Consider the following 12,795-nt stretch of genomic DNA (forward strand, 5'->3'; position numbering starts at 1 on the left):
AGGCTAAGGGTGCCAATACTTTTGTCTGGCCCATTTTTGGAGTTTTGTGTGAAATGATCAATGTTTTGCTTTTTGCTTCATTCTCTTTTGTGCTTTTCATTTAAGACAAATTAAATGAAGATAATAATACCAAAGAATTTGTGTTTGCAATCATTTTCAGGAAGAAACTGAGTATTATCTGACAGAAATGCAGGGGTGTCAATACTTTGGCCACAACTGTATGTTTTCTATGTGTCTAGATCTATTCTTTCGTTTGGATTTGAAAACCTGTCATTGGGCTCCATTATATGTCCATTTTGCAAGCCTGCGAGAAAAAAAACGGTATACGGATGCCATACGGATTACATACGGATGTGTGGCGCCCCTGAGGGTTCAGTCACCACTAGAGTTGAGCGATACCGTCCAATACTTCAAAGTATCGGATCGGAATGGATCGGCCGATCTTAAAAAAAAGTATCAGTATCGCCGATTCCGATACCGGAAGTCCCATTCAAGTCTATGGGACTTCCGGTATCGGAATAAGAAAAATCCTGTTTTTCCCTTGTACAGCCTCTCTGGGGTCTGTACGGGCCTTTCGGGGGGCTGTGCAGGCTCCGGTGGGCTGTGCCGGCCTGCCGGGGGGCTGTGCCGGCCTGCCGGGGGGCTGTGCAGGCTCCGGGGGGCTGTGCCGGCATCGTCCGATGGGACTACAAGTCCCATCGGGCGATGCCTGCTACCATGACAGTGATTGACACATTAGCCAATGATGGGACAGTAGTAGTCCCATCATCCGGCTAATGTGTTGAATGTAAAAAAAAAAAAATTACATACTACATACATGCTACATTCATACTACATATATACTACATGCAACATACATACTACATACATACTACATGCAACATACATACTACATATATACTACATGCATGCAACATGCATAATACATATATACTACATGCTACATACATACTACATATATGCTACATACATACTACATGCTACATACATACTACATATATACTACATGCATGCTACATACATACTACATGCTACATACATACTACATGCATGCTACATACATGCTACATACATACTACATATATACTACATGCATGCTACATACATACTACATGCTACATACATACTACATATATACTACATGCATGCTACATACATACTGCATGCTACATGCATGCTACATACATACTACATACATACTACATGCTACATACATACCACATATATACTACATACATACTACATACAATACATTCATACAATACATACATAGACATACAGTACATATAACAGAGTAACACACTTACCAATACTTGTCACATTGTTCCCCGAAGCCATTGTCTTTTACGGAATAAATATTAACATAACAAACCACAAAAATACTCACCCACGATCCGAAGCAGTCCACGAGTGTGTCCCACGACGATCTTGGGTAGAGATTCCCACGCAGCAATGGCATAAAGTGAGACTAGGGACTTTTTTTTTTTTTTAAGTGGCGGAGGAATACAGTGCGGAAGGATACCTACCTTCCGTCATTGGATTCCTGCAGCCCGTAGAGAACGGCAGCAACAGCTGATGCTGCAGTTCTCTACCCAAGATCGTCGTGGGACACACTCGTGGACTGCTTCGGATCGTGGGTGAGTATTTTTGTGGTTTGTTATGTTAATTTTTATTCCGTAAAAGACAATGGCTTCGGGGAACAATGTGACAAGTATTGGTAAGTATGTTACTCTATGTTATATGTACTGTATGTCTATGTATGTATTGTATGAATGTATTGTATGTAGTATGTATGTAGTATATATGTGGTATGTATGTAGCATGTAGTATGTATGTAGCATGCATGTAGTATGTATGTAGTATGTATGTAGTATATATGTAGTATGTAGTATGTATGTAGCATGCATGTAGTATATATGTAGTATGTATGTAGCATGTAGTATGTATGTAGCATGCATGTAGTATGTATGTAGTATATATGTAGTATGTATGTAGCATGTAGTATGTATGTAGCATGCATGTAGTATATATGTAGTATGTATGTAGCATGTAGTATGTATGTAGCATGCATGTAGTATGTATGTAGTATGTATGTAGCATGTAGTATGTATGTAGCATGCATGTAGTATATATGTAGTATATATGTAGTATGTATGTATGTAGTATGTATGTGTTATGTATGTAGTATATATGTGGTATGTATGTAGTATGTATGTAGTATGTATGTAGTATGTATGTAGCATGTAGTATGTATGTAGCATGCATGTAGTATATATGTAGTATATATGTAGTATGTATGTAGTATGTATGTAGTATGTATGTAGTATATATGTGGTATGTATGTAGTATGTATGTAGTATGTATGTAGTATGTATGTAGCATGTAGTATGTATGTAGCATGCATGTAGTATATATGTAGTATGTATGTAGTATGTATGTGTTATGTATGTAGTATGTATGTAGTATATATGTGGTATGTATGTAGTATGTATGTAGTATGTATGTAGCATGTATGTAGCATGTAGTATGTATGTAGCATGCATGTAGTATGTATGTAGTATGTATGTAGCATGTATGTAGCATGCATGTAGCATGCATGTAGTATATATGTAGTATGTATGTAGCATGTAGTATGTATGTAGCATGCATGTAGTATGTATGTAGTATGTATGTAGCATGCATGTAGTATATATGTAGTATGTATGTATGTAGTATGTATGTAGTATATATGTGTTATGTATGTAGTATGTATGTAGTATATATGTGGTATGTATGTAGTATGTATGTAGTATGTATGTAGTATGTATGTAGCATGTAGTATGTATGTAGCATGCATGTAGTATATATGTAGTATATATGTAGTATGTATGTATGTAGTATGTATGTAGTATATATGTGTTATGTATGTAGTATGTATGTAGTATATATGTGGTATGTATGTAGTATGTATGTAGTATGTATGTAGTATGTATGTAGCATGTAGTATGTATGTAGCATGCATGTAGTATGTATGTAGTATGTATGTAGTATATATGTAGTATGTAGTATGTATGTAGCATGCATGTAGTATATATGTAGTATGTATGTAGCATGTAGTATGTATGTAGCATGCATGTAGTATGTATGTAGTATATATGTAGTATGTATGTAGCATGTAGTATGTATGTAGCATGCATGTAGTATATATGTAGTATGTATGTAGCATGTAGTATGTATGTAGCATGCATGTAGTATGTATGTAGTATGTATGTAGCATGTAGTATGTATGTAGCATGCATGTAGTATATATGTAGTATATATGTAGTATGTATGTATGTAGTATGTATGTGTTATGTATGTAGTATATATGTGGTATGTATGTAGTATATATGTAGTATGTAGCATGTAGTATGTATGTAGCATGCATGTAGTATATATGTAGTATATATGTAGTATGTATGTAGTATATATGTGGTATGTATGTAGTATGTATGTAGTATGTATGTAGTATGTATGTAGCATGTAGTATGTATGTAGCATGCATGTAGTATATATGTAGTATATATGTAGTATGTATGTAGTATGTATGTAGTATGTATGTGTTATGTATGTAGTATGTATGTAGTATATATGTGGTATGTATGTAGTATGTATGTAGCATGTATGTAGCATGTAGTATGTATGTAGCATGCATGTAGTATGTATGTAGTATGTATGTAGCATGTATGTAGCATGCATGTAGCATGCATGTAGTATATATGTAGTATGTATGTAGCATGTAGTATGTATGTAGCATGCATGTAGTATGTATGTAGTATGTATGTAGCATGCATGTAGTATATATGTAGTATATATGTAGTATGTATGTATGTAGTATGTATGTAGTATATATGTGTTATGTATGTAGTATGTATGTAGTATATATGTGGTATGTATGTAGTATGTATGTAGTATGTATGTAGCATGTAGTATGTATGTAGCATGCATGTAGTATATATGTAGTATATATGTAGTATGTATGTATGTAGTATGTATGTAGTATATATGTGTTATGTATGTAGTATGTATGTAGTATATATGTGGTATGTATGTAGTATGTATGTAGTATGTATGTAGCATGTAGTATGTATGTAGCATGCATGTAGCATGCATGTAGTATTTTTTTTTTTTTTTTTTTTTTAACATTTAACACATTAGCCGGATGATGGGACTACTACTGTCCCATCATTGGCTAATGTGTCAATCACTGTCATGGTAGCAGGCATCGCCAGATGGGACTTGTAGTCCCATCGGACGATGCTTGCACAGACCCCCGGACATCAGCACAGCCCCCCGGCAGGCCGGCACAGCCCCCCGGCAGGCCGGTACAGACCCCCACAGGGTGCACAGACCACCGGCAAGCCGGCACAGCCCCCCAGCAGGCCGGTACAGACCCCCACAGGGTGCACAGACCACCGGCTGGCCAGCACAACCCCCCGGCAGGCCGGTACAGACCCCGGGCAGTCCACACAGCCCCCCGGCAGGCCGGCACAGCCCCCCGGCAGGCCGGCAGAGACCCCCGGAAGGCCCGAAATGACGGCGCATCATGATGCGCACACACCGCGCATCATGATGACGTCAGGCTGTCAATCAACTTTGAACTTCCGATTCCGATGCCGACTTCCGATATTGAAAAAATATCGGAAGTCGGTATCGGAATTCCGATACAGCAAGTATCGGCCGATACCCGATACTTGCGGTATCGGAATGCTCAACACTAGTCACCACAGAGATACTGCACCTCCTCCTGAGGTGTGGTACTCCAACATTCAGGTAAGGTGGAGACACCTGACCACACTCTAACACCTGCATCCCACACAACATAGTAGTGTAGCAAAGCACCTTTGGTGGTTCCCTGCTTGGAACACAGAGTGCTGGGAGGTGGGTGGAGCTGAGTTGCACAAGAGAGCGGGAGATTATTAGGACGAGGTCAGTCAGTCTGACGAGGAGTCAGAGAGAGGATCCCCTGAGTGGGATGGATTGAAGGAAGTGCTGCAGCAGACCTCAGTGACCTGGGTCTGCTGGCACAGGAAAGAGATATTCAGAAAGCCTAATTCTCCATAAGAAAGATTGATTTGTACGGAACGTAAGGAGAAGAAGAGAACTAAGGATTAGGGTTAGAGCAGAGCCCTTCCTCAAGTTCTAAGCACATGGCCGGGGGTCCGGTCCCCGAGGTTGTATGGATACTAATGGTCCTGCGACAGATACCGGAGGAATAGAAGTTGTCACCACTTTATTCCCACACAAGACTTGGGGGCACAACAGTAACGTGAGTGAGCTGGGACTTAGTAGCAAGGAGTCCCCGAAGCAGGCTACAGCTGTCTGCTCTACAAGTAGAGTTCAAAGAACATCTGAAAGGAGGAACTCCAGTGTAACTCAGTACTGTGAGTACTTCAAATAGGCGCTAGAAAGGAGACGTTCAGAAAAGGCACATATGTTGGCGGAGTGTTGGAATGGAGTACTTACATGAGAAAAATATGAGGCCACACCCTGACAACGGATTACATACGGGTCACTTTTTAGGGACCATTTATGCGTATCACGGCCGTACAATACGGTCCGTATTTTTCTACGTTGTGTGTGACTCCATCCTAAAGCAGAATTTCTGAAGGAATTTCCACTGAGCTAAATCTGCCCCTAAGGGTGTATTCACACACATGAGAGGAGCAGTTAACAAATCGCTGCCATTTTTTTCTCATAGCAAATTTTGCCATACAGTATTATGTAAGGGCTGGGAGCCAAAAATAGGGCATGTCATTGTTTCTTTCCCGCAGCCCTAAAATACAGTATTTCACCTATGTTATTAATTTCCAGGGGGGAACTATGCCGTGCTTATTCCAGCAGGTTTGCTACAGGTTTTGTGGCAATAAGGTCGTTTCACACAGGAGATTCTTTGTCGCGAATATTGCCGGACATTTTAGCTCTACCCATCACAACCTATTATTTTCGATGGCCACATGACATCACATGTGCAAATTCATTTCATCATTGTGGGTCCCAGCGTCCCCGTGAAGCAAATGGTGGTGACATCACAGGTCTTTTAGCCTGCACCCAATATTATATGATGGTGACATCACTACATCACCCCCTTTGGCTTCATATACAACCCATCCCAGGTTGTGCCATCGCTTTACACAACATTCATATTCTAACTTTACTTTCTTACAGTCGACACCTGATACACTGCTGTAAAGCTGGCAGCGCTGTTCAAGCACCAAGTATTTCCTTCAGGAAATGCCCATCTAGTTGCAACATACTGTTCGCTCACTCATCACCCATATCAATACATTATAACATACTGCTGTAATTTCACCAATCACAATCACCCATCCTCCCGTCCCAAGAATAACTCATCTCTCCTTTCGATCCCCTGCACACTTGCAGCTCTGCTTCCTTCCTTTTTTGCAGACACATTCATGGTAAATGATGCAGCTGCACAATGACATCAGGTAAAGGGTTTAACTACGCTCCGTCTCTCTATTAAATGAAGTGGAGCAAAAGGAACCCTCCCTGCAGGTGTTTAGCTCTGCCATTGGTGCTGCAAAAAAATATTACAATAAGGGAAATCTGGACTTGGGCCCGGTCATGGGACAGATTGCCCTCCTTAAAATCCACCTATGAGCTTTAGGGTACACTCACACTAATATATACACACACATACAGTGGTGCTCAAAAGTTTACATACCCCGGCAGAATTTTTTTTTTTCTTTTTCTTCAGAGAATATGAATGATAACACCAAACCCTTTTCTCCACTCATGGTTAGTGGTTGGGTGAAACCATTTATTGTCAAACTATTGTGTTTTCTCTTTTTAAATCGTAATGACAACCCAAAACACCCAATTGACCTCGATCAGAAGTTCACATACCCTGGTGATTTTGGCCTGATAACATGCACAGAAGTTGACACAAATGGGTTTGAATGGCTACTAAATGTAACATCTGCTGGGTTGAAGATATGGAGATATCAGTGGTGATATGGGTATTAGTGAATCCCTGTCATAGTAGAGCAGGGGATGAAGTGATATCAATGGTGGCTCAGATGTCCATGTCAAACTCGGTCTAACGCGATATCTCCATATCTTCATCCCGGCAGATCCGGATGTAATTATATACTATTTTTCTGTGCCATAGGATTATATTTTGGCAGATGTCAGATAACCCATTCTTCAGCCTGCACATGATTGCATACTTTCAGCACAGACAACCCATACAGATACAAGAAAAGCAGTTGGTATACTGATGAAGGTCCAGTGAAGACTGAAACATTTATTTGGACTGCAAGTTTTTGTAGTGAACTTTCATGAGTTGAGTGCCAAATTTTATTCAGGTTTTTTTCCCTACATGACTTTGAGTCACTGCAAAAGTCCCTGGTAGAGGGGAGGAAGGAGCAGCAGGGTCAGAATTAAAGTTGAACGAATTTGTTCGGATTCCGCTGCCAAACCTGAATTTGCCAAATTCGTGCCATATTGGTACCCTATTCGTGCTGAATGTATGTTTGATGATTGTTTCAGAACACATTCGGTAATTTTTACTCCCATTGACTCTAATGACGTTCGGCTGTGTAGTGCAAAAACAAAATTCGCTGCTGATCATATTCGGTACGAAATCCGAACAAATTCGCTCAACTCTGGTCAGAAGTTGAAGAGGGGGAATAATAATCGCAGGGAAAAGAGACTTCCTGTTTATACATAAAGCAGAATTTACTGTTTAGAAAGACAAAATGAGCAATAGTAAGTACACAAAGCTACATTATATGATGATTGCAATATATTAAGAGGATAAAAACTATGGTGGGAGTGCTTCTTTAATGTGTATGGCTAGTCTAAGATTTGTTCTGTATAACCACATAGAGGGCCATGGTTGTATGCCTTTAATACAGATTACCTATATTATGGTCGTCTATGAGTAATGAAGCGTATGGACATATAAACTGGCTGGAAAGTCAGCTTTGATGGTGTCCCGGTGAAATTATTTTTTCCACGTCCCTTTTAATAAATCAGCAAAATAGCAGCCAGCAGGTCTCTATTTTGCTTAATTCTTGTGAAGCGACTCACAACAACATCTGAATTCAGGAGACTCTGCATTACAGCACGTAATAGGACATGTCACAATTTGCAATACTACAAGTAAATCAGAGGACAGAGAGTAGCAGCAGGGACAAATAGCAGTCATGGTATAAGGTCTCATTCAGACGTCCATGATGCATATACATGTTGTATCCATTTTTTATCATGGCTACAACATGTACTCATAATCTATACTGCTGTTCATATGTCCGTGCTTTTCTGGCAACATGGATGAAATGGGCCAATACAAGCCCATAGGTCTAGGAAAACCACATGCAGTACATGGATCAGTGTGCCATCCTTGCACTGTGTATGTTTCACTTTGAAAAGCTTTGTAATATATTTGTTTCTTTATCCATCCGTAAAAAAACACTGATGACACTGATGGTAAAAACAGACACATTGACCAAACACTGATGGTTAAGACACAGTGATGACACCGTTACAGTTTTTCACGTACTTGTTTAAGCATGGATGTGTGAATAAGACCTAAATGGGGGTCATAATATGTGGCCATATTTGTGGATTCTGACCCAGTATTACAATAGGCTGTACCATGCAAACATATGGCATACATGGGAATCGCTGTCCCTCTCATACAGTATATGTATCAATAAGTGAAACAAACCTGTTTATAGGCACTTTCACTAATTGCTTGATTTTCTGATTATTTTGGTGACAAATCCCCTTCTTGTGGGAAGTCTATTGTCCCATAAAAGACAAAGGTGTTTCAAGCACAATGTTCTACTAGAATTGCAGGCTTAGTCCTCTGTGTGACTGCTGAGCTTTAATACATTTGTTTTCAATGGTATCAACATTACACAGGACATTTTCAATTGTAAATGAGCAGATAAAGAAAGAGCAAAGAGTTCTACACCTCGGCCTCCTCCATATGAAAAGGCCTCATGAAGGACACACTGAGAGGTCATAATTAGGATCCATAGGAGGCAATTAAGCTTCATTCACGCCTGCACCTTATGGAATGAGCAGAGGACTTGGAAGACCCAGTTAAATGTTTGTCCTCCTGAGTTTCCCTTCCCCCTTTCTGCTCTTCTGTTTGTTCTTTGCACCTTACCTCAACAGCAGATAATGGTCTCATTTCAGACTGTCACAGCTGAGGTGACCACAGAGGACAGATCAACAAAGTCCCTCTCTGAAGGCCCCAAACAAAAGGCTTGTCAGGACTATGAGAATCTCAGCCCTGTTGTCATTCTGTTTTCACAGGTGTCCCCTCTGAAATTAACTACTTTTTTTTTTGCAGCTGCTGTGTAATGAGAAAAGTTTGGAAAGAATGAAGCTGTTTTCTATGGCAACTTCCTTTCTTGCAATTCTATTATAGCTTTGATGAAAAGGTGGAAATATATCCAGGTGTTGTCGAAAAATAACATGAAGGCTAAGTTCACACAATGAGTTTTTGGTGCCACACGAAAAAGAAGCGTCTTCCAGTTCCTGCAAGTGGATAGGATTTATAGATATCTTATGCCCACTGGGCTTTTTGTTTCTTCTTTGCATAAATTGACCAGCTGTGCATTTTTGAATTGTGAATTTTTGAAAATGTCAATTTATGTTGCAGGTAAATTGATTTTTACAAGTGGATTTTCCCCGTAGAATTGAATTGCAGTAGATGCGGAAAATTCACAGGTAAATAAATGCATGGGTAATTTTAGTAAATGCATGTAATCCGTTCTTGACTGTATTATTAGTTACATCAAAGCCAAATACCAGGAAGTTTCAAAAACAAAGCAGCTTTATTTAAAACATAACATACCAAAAAGAGACAAAAACTGCAGTGTCTAAAACTCATGAAAGTAATGAAAAAATACAAGTAACATAATTCACCTAATGGGAGCAGAAAATCTGCAACATCGAAAATTTACCAAGTACTCATTGCGTGGAAACGTAGCCTTAGGGCTCTTTTAAATGTCCTGATATTTCTGATAAGGAAAAATCAGTACCAGAGATATCTGTGTCTGTGTGTTTAATATGTGTGGCATACGTATGACAACCGTGCGCAGCATCAGTATCACATGCATCGGCACCTGGGAATCAGCGGTACTGTTCGCACTGTTCCTCAGAGCCAGGTGCTGAAGACAGATCCCATCATTGTTCCCTGCTCACGCAGTGATCAGCTCCAGCAGGGGACAATGTTGAGAGTTGTATTCAACTGATAACAGCGAGAGCAGGTAGCAGCAAATGGGAGTATTCATCAGCCGGTGCCTGGGCTATAAATAAATAATTTAAAAAAAATTGTTGTGGATTCCCCTGTATTTTTGATAACCATTCAGGCAACACTGACAGCTGAGGGCTGCAACCTTCAGCTGTCTGCTCTAGCTTGGCTGGTTATTAAGAATACTGGGGTCCCCACGCTGTTTTTTTAAATTAATTAAAAAAAGACATGGAGTCCCACCCCCTGTTTTTGACAACCAGCCAAGCTAAAGCAGACAGCTGGGGCTGATATCTCATGTACAGCACCATGGAACCAATGGAGAAGCATCTATAAGACACCTATCCATTACTAATCCTATAGCTATATTGTAAAAAAAACACAGCCAGAAAAATGTCCTTTATTTGAAATAAAAACAAAACATATTTTTATTTTTTTATTTAAAAATAACAAACACTGTTATACTCACCCAATACCCATTCCATTGAAGCCATGGTCTCCTGTAGTAAAACAAAAATAAAAAAACAACAATATCCCTTACCTGTCCCACGTTTGGTCCCATGCCATTGTAAGGAGGTGAGACAAGGCGGAGTCAGCAGTGTGCGGTGCCTTTTAAGGCCGGAACTATTGGGGCTATCATCACTGCTAGCGGGGGAGATTTCCTCTGAGAGGGAGAGACCATCTGGTCAGACAGCAGGGATCACGGGGTACTTAAGGGGGCCTGAGTGCGGGAACAGGTCAGACTTGGCGGGAAGGTGACAGAAGACGGTTGACTCCCTCTCCACATTTCCTACTGACGACTCCTTTGTTCCCAGACTTCCATGCCCTGACTTTGAGAACACTCTTGACGCTATTGAATTACAGTCTGTATCTGTACCGCTCATGAAAACCTGGCACTCAACTTAGTGCTGTGAAGATCATTTATTTTAGTACCAAATCAAACGTTTCGGTCAATTAGACCTTCATCAGTTATGTGTTTAAGGTAGTTTTGAAGTAATGGAGGGCGCTTTTGTAATGTTTGGACAAACGGTGGATACCATGTCCAGGAGGACCAGGCTTGCGCTTTCTCCTCGCTATCCGTTAAGATAGAGCCTTATACATTTTGCTTTTGAGCATCTTACTAATACTGGCTGTCTGACACGGGACATTACTAAAGCGCCCTCCATTACTTCAAAAACTACCTCTAGCACATAACTGATGAAGGTCTAATTGACCAAAACGTTTGATTTGGTACTACATTAAATTATCTTCACAGCACTAAGTTGAGTGCCAGGTTTTCATTTGCTATATACATGGTTTGGGAACTTACCTCGGCACCCCTTCAGTTGTGCACACGGTGCTTTCTATTATATGTATCTGTACAGCTGACTGTCCCTGTTTTACCCAAGATATCGGAACAACAGCTTAAGGACTACTCAGAAAGACCGCGGATTGTTGCGGCTAGTGCACGTGCTCACGGCCTGTGCCTGGAGCCATTTCTGGGACATTCCCGCAAAGGACTGTTTCCTCCTTCCAGCATACCAAAGACAAAGAGGACTGAATCCTTTGGCACTGTCAGGCAGCAGTGTTATTCGTTTCTTCATAACAGAGCCAGAGACTTTGTGTACCGTTTGAGAAGCCGCCGGGAGATATTCCAGCCTTCCCCCTGCCAGAACTTCAACTGATAAGTGTTAAGTTTTTCTTGTATAATCTTTTGCCATTGCCTTTACCTCCCTGTGAGGAATATTACTGTTATCGATTGTTTAGTTAAAACTTGTTAACCCCTTCTCTGTCTCCGGTTACTCACTGCATCAAACGAACTGCTTTCCCCTTTACACCATAATCCATGCCTGCGATAAGTAGTTTTCAACCTAGATGGTGCCGGTCACGTCGCCGTCAGACTCGGGGCCTGCTGTTCCGCCCTCAGCCACTAGGAGGCGACGGACTGTCACGCCGCCCTCGGGCTCGGGGCCTGCTCTCCAGGCCTCGGCCACCAGGAGGCGCCGGACTGACATGTCGCCGTCAAACTCGGGGCCTGCTGTTCCGCCCTCAGCTACTAGGAGGCGCCGTGGCTCGCGCCTGAGTGGTGGCGGCAACAGTGAAAGGGCTTCTGCGCAGACATCTAGTGGACGCAGACTCCGCTCCTCTGTCAGTCATGAAAAGGGGTTGGTGCATCATCATCAGGTCTGGTCCTGGGGGCGGTCCTGATGACATCATCAGCCCGGGAGCCTGTGAGGGATGACCTGATCCCTCAAATACCTTGGGACTGGGCTTGCAAGCCGCCGGATATATTCTTGGTTCCCCTGTGTGCTACTTAGTGATTGACTTCTGTTTGACTCTGACCTTAGCCTGGATTTCTGACCCTTCTAATGCCTGACGACTTTGTACTTCTGCTACTCTCCTGGTTTGTGACCTTGGCTTGGATATTCTGACTCTGCTACTTCCTAACGATTCTGTACCTCTGCTGCCCTCCTGGTTTTTGACTCTGACCTTGGCCTGAATTTGACTCTTCTATTGCCTGCCGTTTTTCCTACTTCCCTCTGATGACCGTCCTGCTCTGGCCGCTG

The sequence above is a fragment of the Dendrobates tinctorius genome, unplaced genomic scaffold (assembly GCF_039654945.1).
Source record: "Dendrobates tinctorius isolate UK_male_01 unplaced genomic scaffold, ASM3965494v1 ptg000122l, whole genome shotgun sequence".
Classification (NCBI taxonomy): domain Eukaryota; kingdom Metazoa; phylum Chordata; class Amphibia; order Anura; family Dendrobatidae; genus Dendrobates; species Dendrobates tinctorius.